At 32.0% G+C, this 12,294-nt stretch overlaps 1 protein-coding gene across 4 annotated transcripts in view; it reads left to right on the forward strand.

Annotated features, from left to right (window-relative positions):
- Positions 1 to 12,294, forward strand: part of HYCC2 (hyccin PI4KA lipid kinase complex subunit 2) — a 63,473-nt gene that overhangs the window by 14,935 nt on the left and 36,244 nt on the right. For all 4 annotated transcript variants that reach the window (XM_015240009.3, XM_015240008.3, XM_015240011.3 and 1 more), the window contains exon 3: positions 6,054 to 6,151. The gene's annotated coding sequence lies outside the window, so the exon portion shown is untranslated. The remainder of the gene's footprint in view (positions 1 to 6,053; positions 6,152 to 12,294) is intronic.

The following is a 12,294-nucleotide window of genomic DNA, read 5'->3' on the forward strand; positions in this document are numbered from 1 at the left end:
TTTTTACTTTTAAAAGTTTGAGTTAGGCCTTAAAATTTTTTTTCTAATATTCTACTTAATGTTTTGAATATTAAAGTTATAATTATTGCTTTAAATTCCTTGTCTGCCAATTCTAACATCTGTTAACTTTAGTCAGTTTTGATTAATTGATTTTTCTCTTTATTATGGATCTTGTTTTTCTGATTGTTTGCATTCTTGGTAATTTTTTTATTGGATGCTTGATACTGTGAGTTTTACCTTGGAATGTTTTGGATGTTTTTGAATTGCTGTAAATATTTTTGAGCTCTGTGCTGAGATGCAGTTAAGTTATTGGAAAACAGTTTGATCCTTTCAGGGTTTCATCAGAAGATTTATTAGGTGGTACTGGAGCTGGTTCAGTATAGGAATAATTATTCTCCATTATTTAGAAAGCAGCTTTAGCTAGTTTACCCAGTTCTCAATCTGATTGGTGAAAATAGGTGGTATTTCTGGTCCTGTGTGAGTTCTGGCACTGATACTTCTAATTCTTTTGCTGTTTCTTTCCTTGGCTTCTGGTAGTTTCCTCACACACATATATGCTGATCATTTCTCATCTGACTACTAGAGGAGGACCCTCTACAGATATCCAGACTTCTTTCTCTATGCTACTCTCTCCTTTCCTTTACTCTGTTATGGAAACTCTTAACACCTTGGTCTACCTGGACTCAGCTTTACTTCTAACTCAGGCAGTTGGCCAGGTTCTACCTGCTTTTCCCTTCCGTACCCTGCAGCCTGGAAACTCTCTCAAGGAAGGAAATAGGGCAACTTCATTGTTCTTTAGTATCTGTGTCCAGTGTCTTGAAAACCTATGTTTCATAGTTATTTCCATTTTTTGATAATTTCAAGCAAGAGAGTAAATTCAGTTCCTAATACTCTTTCTTGTCCAAAAGTAGAAGGTCTTTCTGTCTTCACACTTTCTCTTTTTTTTTAACATTTTTTAACATTTTTTATTGATTTATAGTCATTTTACAATGTTGTGTCAAATTCCAGTGTTCAGCACAATTTTTCAGTCATTCATGGACATATACACACTCATTGTCACATTCTTTTCTCTGTGAGTTATCATAACATTTTGTGTATATTTCCCTGTGCTATACAGTGTAATCTTGTTTATCTATTCTACAATTTTGAAATCCCAGTCTATCCCTTCCCACCCTCCACCCACCTGGCAACCACAAGTCTGTATTCTCTGTCTATGAGTCTATTTCTGTCCTGTATTTACACTTTGTTTTTGTTTGTTTGTTTTTGTTTTTTAGATTCCACATATGAGCGATCTCATATGGTATTTTTCTTTCTCTTTCTGGCTTACTTCACTTAGAATGACATTCTCTAGGATCATCCATGTTGCTGCAAATGGCATTATGTTGTCGGTTTTTATGGCTGAGTAGTATTTCATTGTATAAATATACCATATCTTCTTTATCCAGTCACCTGTTGATGGACATTTAGGCTGTTTCCATGTTTTGGCTATTGTAAATAGTGCTGCTATGAACATTGGGGTGCAGGTGTCATCCTGAAGTAGGGTTCCTTCTGGATACAATCCCAGGAGTGGGATTCCTGGATCATATGGTAAGTCTATTCCTAGTCTTTTGAGGAATCTCCACACTGTTTTCCATAGTGGCTGCACCAAACTGCATTCCCACCAGCAGTGTAGGAGGGTTCCCCTTTCTCCACAGCCTCTCCAGCATTTGTCATTTTTGAATTTTTGAATGACGGCCATTCTGACTGGTATGAAGTGATACCTCATCGTAGTTTTGACTTTTGGTCAACTAATCTTCGACAAAGGAGGCAAGAATATACAATGGAATAAAGACAGTCTCTTCAGCAAATGGTGTTGGGAAAACTGGACAGCAGCATATAAAACAATGAAGCTAGAACACTCCCTTACACCATATACAAAAATCAACTCAAAATGGATCAAAGACTTAAACATAAGACAAGATATAATAAACCTCCTAGAGGAAAACAGGCAAAACATTATCTGACATACATTTCAAAAATTTTCTCCTAGAAGAAGTAAAAGCAAGAATAAACAAATGGGACCTAATGAAACTTACAAGCTTCTGCACAGTAAAGGAAACCAGAAGTAAAACAAGAAGACAACCTACGGAATGGGAGAAAATTTTTGCAAATGAAACCGACAAAGGCTTGATCTCCAGAATATATAAGCAGCTCATACGACTCAATAAGAAAAAAATAAACAACCCAATCCAAAAATGGGCAGAAGACCTAAACAAGCAATTCTCCAAGGAAGACATACAAATGATCAAAAGGCACATGAAAAAATGCTCAATATCACTAATTATCAGAGAAATGCAAATCAAAACTACAATGAGGTATCACTTCACACCAGTCAGAATGGCCGTCATTCAAAAATCCACACTCTTTCTCTTTACCCAGTACAAGGCTCATGATTGAAGGTAAGGATGGTGTCTGTGGTCCTGGTCCAGCCTCTGTCTTATGCTGGCTTTTTGTGCTAGGACGTGATAGCTTTCCTGCCCCAACCTTCAAGCAGTCACAGATCTCTCCCTAGGTATGGGACATATGTATTGCTGACACCTTCTTCTAGTTTTTGGCTTGTCTTTTCATTCTCTTAGTCTTTTGAAGACAGATTTACTACAGTCCAACTTATCTTTTTTGTTGTTGTTGTTATGGTTAGTGCTTTTTGTTTTTGCTTAAAAAATATTTGCCTCTTTAGGGATACAAATATGTTTTGCTATGGTTTTTTTGGTTTGTTTTTACTTTCACATTTACATCTGCATTCTGTTTGGAATTTACTTCTGTGAATTGTGTAAGGTTAGAGATCTTGATACATTATTTTCCATAGGGGTATCCAATTGACCCAGCATCTTTTATTTAAAAGACTGTCTTTTCCCCACTGCAGTGCAATTTGCCTTTGTCATAAATCAGGTAAATCCTATTTGTGTGTGACTGTTTCTAAGATCAATGTTTCCACTGGTAAGTTTTAGTTACTATATTTGTATCATTTAATTACTATAGCTTTTAACAGATCTTAATGTTTTGGAGTATAGTCTGCCAATTTTTGTTGTTTTCAATATTGCATTGGCTATTCTTGGCTCCTTGCATTTTCATAGGGATTTCAGAATCAGCTTGTCAATTTTTCTTCAAAAGGAAAGGAGTGAGATTTTGATTAAGATTGCTTTGAAACTAGAAGTCAATTGAGAGAGACTTGTCATTTTTACTATGAGTCTCCAGCCTATGAACATGATATATCCTTCAATTTATTTAGACTTTTAAATTCTCTCAAAAATGTTTTCTAGTTTTCAGTGTAGTGGTCTTGTACCTCTTTTGTTAGATTTCTTTTAGTGCTATTTGAAGTTGTGTTTTAAAAAAAACACTGGTTTAGAGAAATAGAATTGATTTTTATTTATTAACCTTATATCTAGAAACCTACATAAATTCACCTATTAATTCTAATAATTAGTCTGTAGAATCTGTTGAATTTTCTTGGTGCATGTTCATATTGTCTGCTAATAATCATATCATCTACATATTGACTTTTTTCTTTGATTATTAATTTTTTTCTGGTTTATATTCTTGTATCTTTTTCTTCACTTACTGTACTAGCTAGGCCCTCCAGTACAGTGTTGGATAGTAGTGATAATAGTCATCTCTTCCTTGATTTCAACCTCAGAGAGTAAGTTTTCAGTATTTTATCATTGACTGTGACACTTGCTCTATACTCTCAGTGGATATCCTTTAAGAGTTTTCTAATAGGTTTTATCATGAATGGGTCATTACCCATTTGGATAATCATATATTTTTCTCCTAGTTAGGCATCTGTTATATACCTAAAATAAATTCTATTTTAATATGTTATACTTACATATAGTGCTAGATTTCATTTGCTAGAACGTTGATATTTTTGCATCTGTGTTCATAAGAAAGATTAGTCTGTGATTTTTTTCTTGTAATATGTGCGTTAGTTTTTGACATCAAGTTACATTGGTTCTTGAAAAGAATTAGGAAGTCTGTTATTTTTTTGTTCTCTGGAAGACTTTGTACAAGCTTGGTATTGTTTCCTTCTTAATTGTTTGAAAGAATCCACTGGTGAAACCGTTTGCATTTGAGATTTTCTTTATGGGAAGATTTTTAATAATAGATTGGATTTCCTTAACAGCTATGAGGCTGTTTGGGTATTCTATTTCTTTCATTGTTGATAATTTGTATTTTTCAAGAAATGTGTTCATTTCATGCCAAGCATCACATTTTTTGGCATAAAGTTTATCATATCGTCTTATATTTTTGATGTCTAAAAATTTTGTAGTAATTTGTGTTTTCTCTAGGGTTACTAGGGGTTTGTCAATCTTATTAATCTTTTAAAAGAACCAACTTTAGACTTTGTTGAATTTTTTCTATATTGTGTGCTTGTTTTCTGTTTCATTCATTTTCTGTTCTCTTTGGCTTCTTGAGATAGATATCTATCAATAGGTAAAACCATTGATCTTTTTCTGCCTCTCTGCTAATATAGGCAATCTTAGCTTTGCAAAGTACGAGGTTAACTGAAACTCCTATATACATATAGAAACTGTGTCTTTGCTTTGTACATGGAAAGTGAGAACTTCCTACACATGCAATTAAGGCTGTAGCTACATCCCACAAGTTTTAATATGTTGTATCTTTCTTTTCATTGAGTTCAACATTTATACTAACTTTGGTTTTGATATCTTCCTTGACCCATAGATTATTTAGAAGTATACTTTTAAATTTCCAGTAGTTGGTGTTTTTCTAGGTTTTTATTTAATAACTATTGTTGTTAATGACCTCTAGGTTACTTTTGTTATGGTTAAAGAGTATACTCTGAATAGCTTGGTTTTCCTAACATTTGTCCTGGTAGGTTTTCCTGTTGTCTGTTTTTGTTTTGTTTTCTCAAATTGAGAGCCTCATAGAATCTGTATTCTTATCCCTGAAAGACTGTCAGAGATCTCTACAGAGGTTCCCAGCATAGCCTGCCTGCACTCTTTCAAAATCTGGCAGTTGTCTAGGTGGTTCAAAATTCCTAAGGTACAAAAAGAGTCTCCTTGACGTGAAGTCCTGTTTCCCGAAGTGTTACCAGTTTCTTGTGCATCTTTCAAGTTTCCCCTCCCACTATAGAACTTCACATTAAATTAAAATCTCATGTGATAACCCAGAAGTCAGCTGCCATGGGTTGGAGTAGGAGGTCCTGACACATCTTCATTTTAAAAAACATTGGAGACTTTACAATGATAATGTAGTTTAACCTAAGAGAATTTTATTGCCGTATTCTTGTATTAAAAAAAACATTTTGTTAATGAACATATTTTAAAATGTTTATTTTCTTTTGGTGTTTTAAATGATTTTAAAGTTGTGATACAGTTTTGAATCAAAGAGGCAGAGCATAGTGCGATCAGCAACTATATGATCATAGTTATTTCTTTATGAGAAAAGTATACTTTCAGCTTTGAAAATGGTTTTCTCTGATCAGAAACTTTCAATACATTTTTGTGCCAAAAATTTTAGTAATAGCATTTTCAGTGTTCTTTATCAAAATGATAAGATTTTCAGTTCTTGAAACTCATCCAAAATTATAATATAGCCGTTGATACTTATTATTTAAGCTTGGTTTTACACTGCATATTAAAATTTTAATGATTCTCGAATGTATGTATGTGTGTGATATCACTAGAATGTGTTTCAAAAGTTGTATTCATAGAATTTGGGGCTGGAAAGGATTTATTTTTATAGATTATTCAGGTAAGGCTCAAGAAAATTTAAATAACTTACTCAAAGTATTACACACAATTAATGGCAAATTTGAAACTGAAACTCAAATTTCTTTTCTCCAAATCTGATATTTTAAAACTTAGGTTTGATAATGGTGCACAAATACATACTAGTTATTATATAAATTTTAAAAACAATTATAATTTTTAGAAATTAGATAAACTATATTATAAATGTCTTTTCAAAATTGTTCTTTGTTCTTTATATTACTTTCTTTAGACTGTTATCTCTCAATATTTCACAGTTTTTCATTTTCGTTTTTTATACAGTTGGAAAATATTTAAGTCTCAACAAATGAATCCCACACTTGAACTCTGCCGCATTCCTGTGCCACCTCCTCCATTAGAACACTGATCTTAGAACAGAGGTAAAATTACAAAATTTAACTTTTTAAAGAATAAAGAATGAACTCCCCATATAGTTAGACATGTTATAATTTTTGGTAATTTCTGGTGGTAACTTCTATTTATTAAAGCAGTTTTACAAGGAGACTTGAAATAATCACATTTTAATTATTGTTTTTGAATTTTACTTTTGAAAGTGTTTCCTTTTTAATAGTTGTGTCTTTTAACCTTTTTGTTACCTAAACTTTATATTTTGAATTATTGAATTTACTCAGCATAATGGTATTATCTAGCTATATCTAGATTAGCGCTGTTCATTAGAATTTCTTTGGTGATGTTTGGGTTCTAATCTTTGCTATCCAATATGGAAGACACTAGCCACATATAGCTAGTAAGCACTTGAAATGTGGCTAGTGGAACTAAGGAATTGAATCTTTACATGTTATTTTATTTTAGTTAATTAAAATTAACTGGATAGCACAGCTCCAGGTTTTTCCTTAGGGAATTTGGTATTTACAGTAACAGCACTTGAGTGCTTTATTTAAGACTTATACCTTGAAATGTCTTTGTAGTTGTTAACCTAGTTTAAAAATTTGCAGTAGCAAAACCATTTTTTACTATCATATGTTGCCCTAATAATTTGTGTATCTTTGTTTATCCAATAATTTTTGTTCATTAGAAACCCTTGAGAGCAGTTATTGTAATCAATTTTGCCCACTGATGTGTTAAACTTATTTAATCTTTTTATTTAAATTTGACATAGGTACTTATATTATCCCCATTTCACAAATGAGGAGTCTGAGGCCACAGATTAGTTAAGTAACTTTTCCAAAGATACATAGTTTATTGGTCATTTAGCTGGAATTCAGACTCAGGCAGTTTAGAGCCAGAGCCTGTACTCTAACCATTAGGCAGTACTACCTGTTGTATCCTGATTCTCTATAAATTAACAGTCTTAAAAAAGATGTATGCTGACTATCAGCTAAGACACAATTTCTACCCTTGAAGGTAGTGAAGAGCTTGTTGTACTTACACAAGTACTGTGAGTTTGCTTCCTGTAAATAGGTATTGACTGCCTTCAGGTCATGTTCCAGTACTTTATTATTTTGTTCATTGTGTTTTATTGAGGACTTGCTAATAAAGTTGCCATTACCATGGTCACCAATAAATAATCATTCTCTGTGATATCCTCGTTACTTTGTTTTTATACTCTGGAAGTGAGGCATTATGGGCCTGAATTGATTTGCTTGCTGGAATATCAGCTTGACTTGCTTTCAAATATAGTTTTTATAACCCAGGTGATAAGATGGGTGTACTATCTAGTAGAAGAAATGATTTTCAGAATTCTGCATTGTCTGTATAAATAAAAAGAAAACTTGCAGTGTATTTATAACTGTGTCCATAGCTACCTTCGCATACTAAAAGATGCCAAGTCTAGTTAAGGACATGTATTTTAAAAGTTTCTCTGTAACCAGTACTATCCTGTTTTCCACATGAAGGTACTAAAATATATTTAGAGGATTTTAGATTTAGAAAGTAACTTATCATTGTAGAAACCTGAACCAAAGGTTCTAAATGATTTGCCCAAGGTCATATAAGCTATATGATTCATTGATTTGTTGGTATACATTAAGTACCTGTCATATGTCCAGATGCTGTAAGATACTTATTAGCTTGAGTGCTTAGTGAGCACTCAGGTGAGAGCAAAACAGAAAAAGACCCTGTTCTTGCAGAATTTATAATTTGATGGGGAAGCTAGACAGTAAGGAATAAGGTCTAATAAACAAGGTATAAAATCCAAAGCTCTCGGAAGGAAATGAACCATATTTGTTGGAGTGGAAAATACTGAAGAAGGGAGAAAGGTTTCCTATTTAGATAAAGTGGTCAAGAAAGGCCTGCTGACACTGACAGGATTGGAAAGAGCCATTATTTAAATAGCAGTTGTAGGACAGTATTCTAGGCTGGAACTGCCCATACAGAATCCCTGGGGTGAAGTTGTGCATGAAGCTATAGAGAAAAAGAAACTGAAAAGAGAATATGGCCAGAGCATAGAACACTGGTAGGGCAGAAGTATGAGCTATAAAAAAGGGGCCAGGTTACACTTTTCAACTATAGATTTTATTTTTTTTTATTTTTGATTTTCATTGAATATAATCTCAAACCAACCCTTAAGAGAAGTTTTGACAGGTTGTGTTGGCAATATTGAGACACATCCAGGAAAAGCTGCTGATTGAATTGGTTATAGAAATGGGTTTAGTGGCATTTTGTAATTTATTACACTCTCATTGCTTTTTATTGATTATGGTATTGTCTGACTTTACTATGATTCTTTCAGCAGAAAAGTAACCCTCATGCATATATTGAAGTGTTTTTCCAGCTATGAACTTAAATAGATTTGTTTACCAAATCTGAATTCTTTTGAGGAAGTTTGAAGTTTTGTAGAAATTGACTGAAACATCAGGAAAATAAAAGTCACTTACTTGAAAACTAAAAAAAAAAAATTTTCTTTTAAAAAATAATGTTTTGTTTTCCTTTTATTTTAAAAGCTGTTAATATTCTTTGTAGAGAATTTGAAAAAATTAATTAATTGTATTTATTTTTTTCTTGTCCTTTTTTGTAAAGTAGTAAACATTTAAAAAAAATCTAATCCCTTGTAGTTAGCAAAAAGATAAGTTATTAGTTTAAGATTTCTTTGTTTTTAGGAGAAATTTTAGTTCAAGCCATTTTCAATATTTAAATATTTATCTAAAATGTTTAAATTTTAATTAAAACATTTAAAATGTTTAAATGTTTAATGTTTATTTTATGTAATAGCTAGTTTGAAAAATGAAAAAGAATCACAATTGCAGCAGGTAAATATAAACTGTTCACCCTTGAACAACACCAGTTTGGACTGTGCAGGTCCACTTATACTTGGATTTTTTTTTTTCAGTGAATGCATGCAGTGCTCCACAAGGCATAGTTGGTTGAATCTGCTGATAGGGAGGGCCACCTCTGAGACTTGGGCGTCCTTGGATTTTGGTATCCGCGATGGGTCTGGAACCAATCCTCCACAGGGATTATAATTAGGAATCAACTTAGTTTGAAATATATTGATCTCTAGGAAGAAAACACAAAATTTATACAGACATATAAAAGAAGATTTTTAGTGAAGAGCAATACCACACTTGACTGAATATTGTGAAGATGTCACTTGGAATTAATTTGTAAATTTAATTCTGATGAGGATAGAGTATGGGAAAGAAACTTATCAGTATAAGTAATATTCAATTGGAAGAATAAAGCAGGCAATAATAAATACATTTTTAGGAAAAAGAATTAATATGGGACTTGTACTGTTATAAAGTACATTATAAAACCGTAGTAAGTAAAATATTGTAGCCTGGTACAAAGTTAATGAGAAAAATGGCTCAGAAATAGTTCCAAATATCTGTAAGACTTTTAGAATATGTTAAAGTAGTATTTCAAGTTAGAAAAAAAATGTACACGTGAACGATGTATTAGCACAACTGAGAACTGTTGGGAGAAAAACACTGTTAAATCTTAGTTTCATATCACACTCTAAAATAACTTCCAGGTTGTTTAAATAGTAAACTATAAATGTGGTTTTTAACTTTAGAAGAGACAACCCTTTACTAAACAGAGTGGTTTTTAAAATACAGTAAAATATACTATGATATCTTTTTTGCCATGTCCCATGCAAATACATTACAGGATTCTGTGTATTAAATTTTTAATGTTTTGGCAAATAGGTACTCACTTGAATGTTTTGATATCGATTTTTATTGTCCTAGTTTTCAAAGTCAGATCTTATTAATAAATGTAAGAAAGTTAAAGTTTTAATATTTAGATTTACTTATATTTCTATGCTAAGATATTAGCTTTATAAGTAGAGTAGGAAATTACTTTGTTACATGTAATAATCATGATCTTTAAAAATATATGATGGATTATGGTTTTGAGAATTATGTATGTGGATATGCTATTAATGTTTGTATCCTGTGACCTTAAAGTTTCAAATCCAAGTTTCAGAATTTATGCTACAGAAGATAACAACACAGCATAAACATGAGATAGATATTTAGATAACACAATGCATAAATATGTATAAGGATGTTTATTGCAGCATTTTTTGTTACATAGGGAAGTTAAAAACGAATCTGTTTATTAGAAAATCATTAAACAAATTTAAGTTATGGGATTATGCTTGCAATTAATTACAACTATTAAAAATAATAAACTAGAACTCTAGGTCTTTCATATATTTTTGATGAATGAAAAAACACCTTATAGAACACAATGTATGATGAACCAATGACTGTATTTAAACTATATACACACACACGTATATATATACATATATGAGTATACATAAATACGTATGTGAAGAAAAATACATACCAAATGGTTGACTATCTTTGTGGGTAGGGTAGGATAGTTGGGCTAAGCTCCTTTCTTTTTAACAGGTATGTGCTATTTATAATAAGTACTTTTAAATTACTTAATAATTGAATATCAACTATTAATTCATATTTATAGCTAAGGATATTTGTAAAATTAGAGATAATAGTTGAGGTACAGAGCAGAAATAGCTTTTTAAGTTTCCAATAAATAAAAAACAAATAATTGAATATCTAGCAATGGAGATATAGGAGCTTTTTTTTTAAAGCTCCTATTTTGTTTATTTTGGAAATAAGTCCTTTCTGTTACCGCTACAATGAATTTGTACTTTTCTTCCTTACATGGTAATTTATTTATTGAAAGTATTTACCTCTTCTGGAGTATTTCTCAAAGTGAATGTAAAATTCAGTGTATTTTTCCTCTTAATCTTGAGGTCCACCGAATTCATTAGTGATGATGAGGTGGTAGAAAGAGATGTTATAGGTGATATTAATAAAACAGCCTCTTTTGTGTACACTTTCATAAGAGACTTACGAGGAAAGGGGAATATTAAAGGGAGATCAAGATGTTAGAATTTATCCCTAAAAAGTTACTTCCTGAGAAACTAATGTAGGCTTTGCTTTAACTTTTTATACTTTATTTGAAGCTTAATAAAAATGGAATATACTTTATTTATTTTTCAGGTACTTTGTAAATAAAAACTATTTTTATTATCAACAGCTATTCAGGTTTTTGTTTGTTTGTTTGTTTTTTAATTTCCAGAAACTTAGTAGGAACTCTCAGAGCAAATGCTATAGCAAGCTTGGAATTTTTTTAGTCTTATTACTATTGGGAAATTTATAGCCATCTCTGAAAGGGCTTTCTCTACACCAGAGCCAGGTGAGCTTTTCAAAAGTTGACTCTTATCCTCAATCACTTTCCATACTTAATGAGGACTAGTAGGTCTTGTTTATACCATCAGCCCATACCTCTCTCTCTACCCTCAACTCTTGCCTGTAGCTGTCTGTGTTCCTAGCCACTTGGATCTTGTTTCAGATTCTACAACCTCCTGTGTTATTGTCTTGCCACAGAACCTTTATATAGGCTGTTCCCTTTTTCTAGAATGTTCTTTTCCTACTCCCCTTAACTCCTATTGATCTTTGATATCTCAACTTTGATATCTCAGAGAAACCTTTTGATTCATTCATCAACATTATATTCCTTTGTTTTACACTTTTGTGTACCTTTCCTTTTTACTCCTTATCTCTTTGCAAAAATGTGTTGTCTTCTCTGCTGGAGAAATGCTCTGTTAAAGTGAGTCTACATCTAGGTTTGTTTACCATTATTATTTCCAACTCCTAGCATAATGACATGTGTACAGTTGGTGCTTAAGAGATAATTATGGAATGGATTGATGAATTTCTAACTGAATCCCTCCTTTTCCTTTTGGTCAGTTGCCTCCTTTAGTTCTTTCTGAGAAGCTTCGAGGGGCAACTACTTTAGGATATTTAGACCATTGTTTATAAATGGAACTTATATGATGGAACCACACTTGTTATTTTATTTTTGTAATTAAAAAAATTTAATGAGGTGTAATTTGCATAGAGTAAGATGCACAGTAGTGGTAGTCATAGTTATATGATGGAATCCATCTTTAGGTGAATAACTAGGTTTTGGAGAGGATTTAATACCACTTAACTAATTGGTATTTAAAAGAAAAAGATTCTGACAGTGATTTGAATAATCATCGCAATAAATGTAGGAACCTTACAAAATGACGTTTTTG

The sequence above is a fragment of the Vicugna pacos genome, chromosome 5 (genome assembly GCF_048564905.1).
Source record: "Vicugna pacos chromosome 5, VicPac4, whole genome shotgun sequence".
Taxonomy (NCBI): Eukaryota; Metazoa; Chordata; class Mammalia; order Artiodactyla; family Camelidae; genus Vicugna; species Vicugna pacos.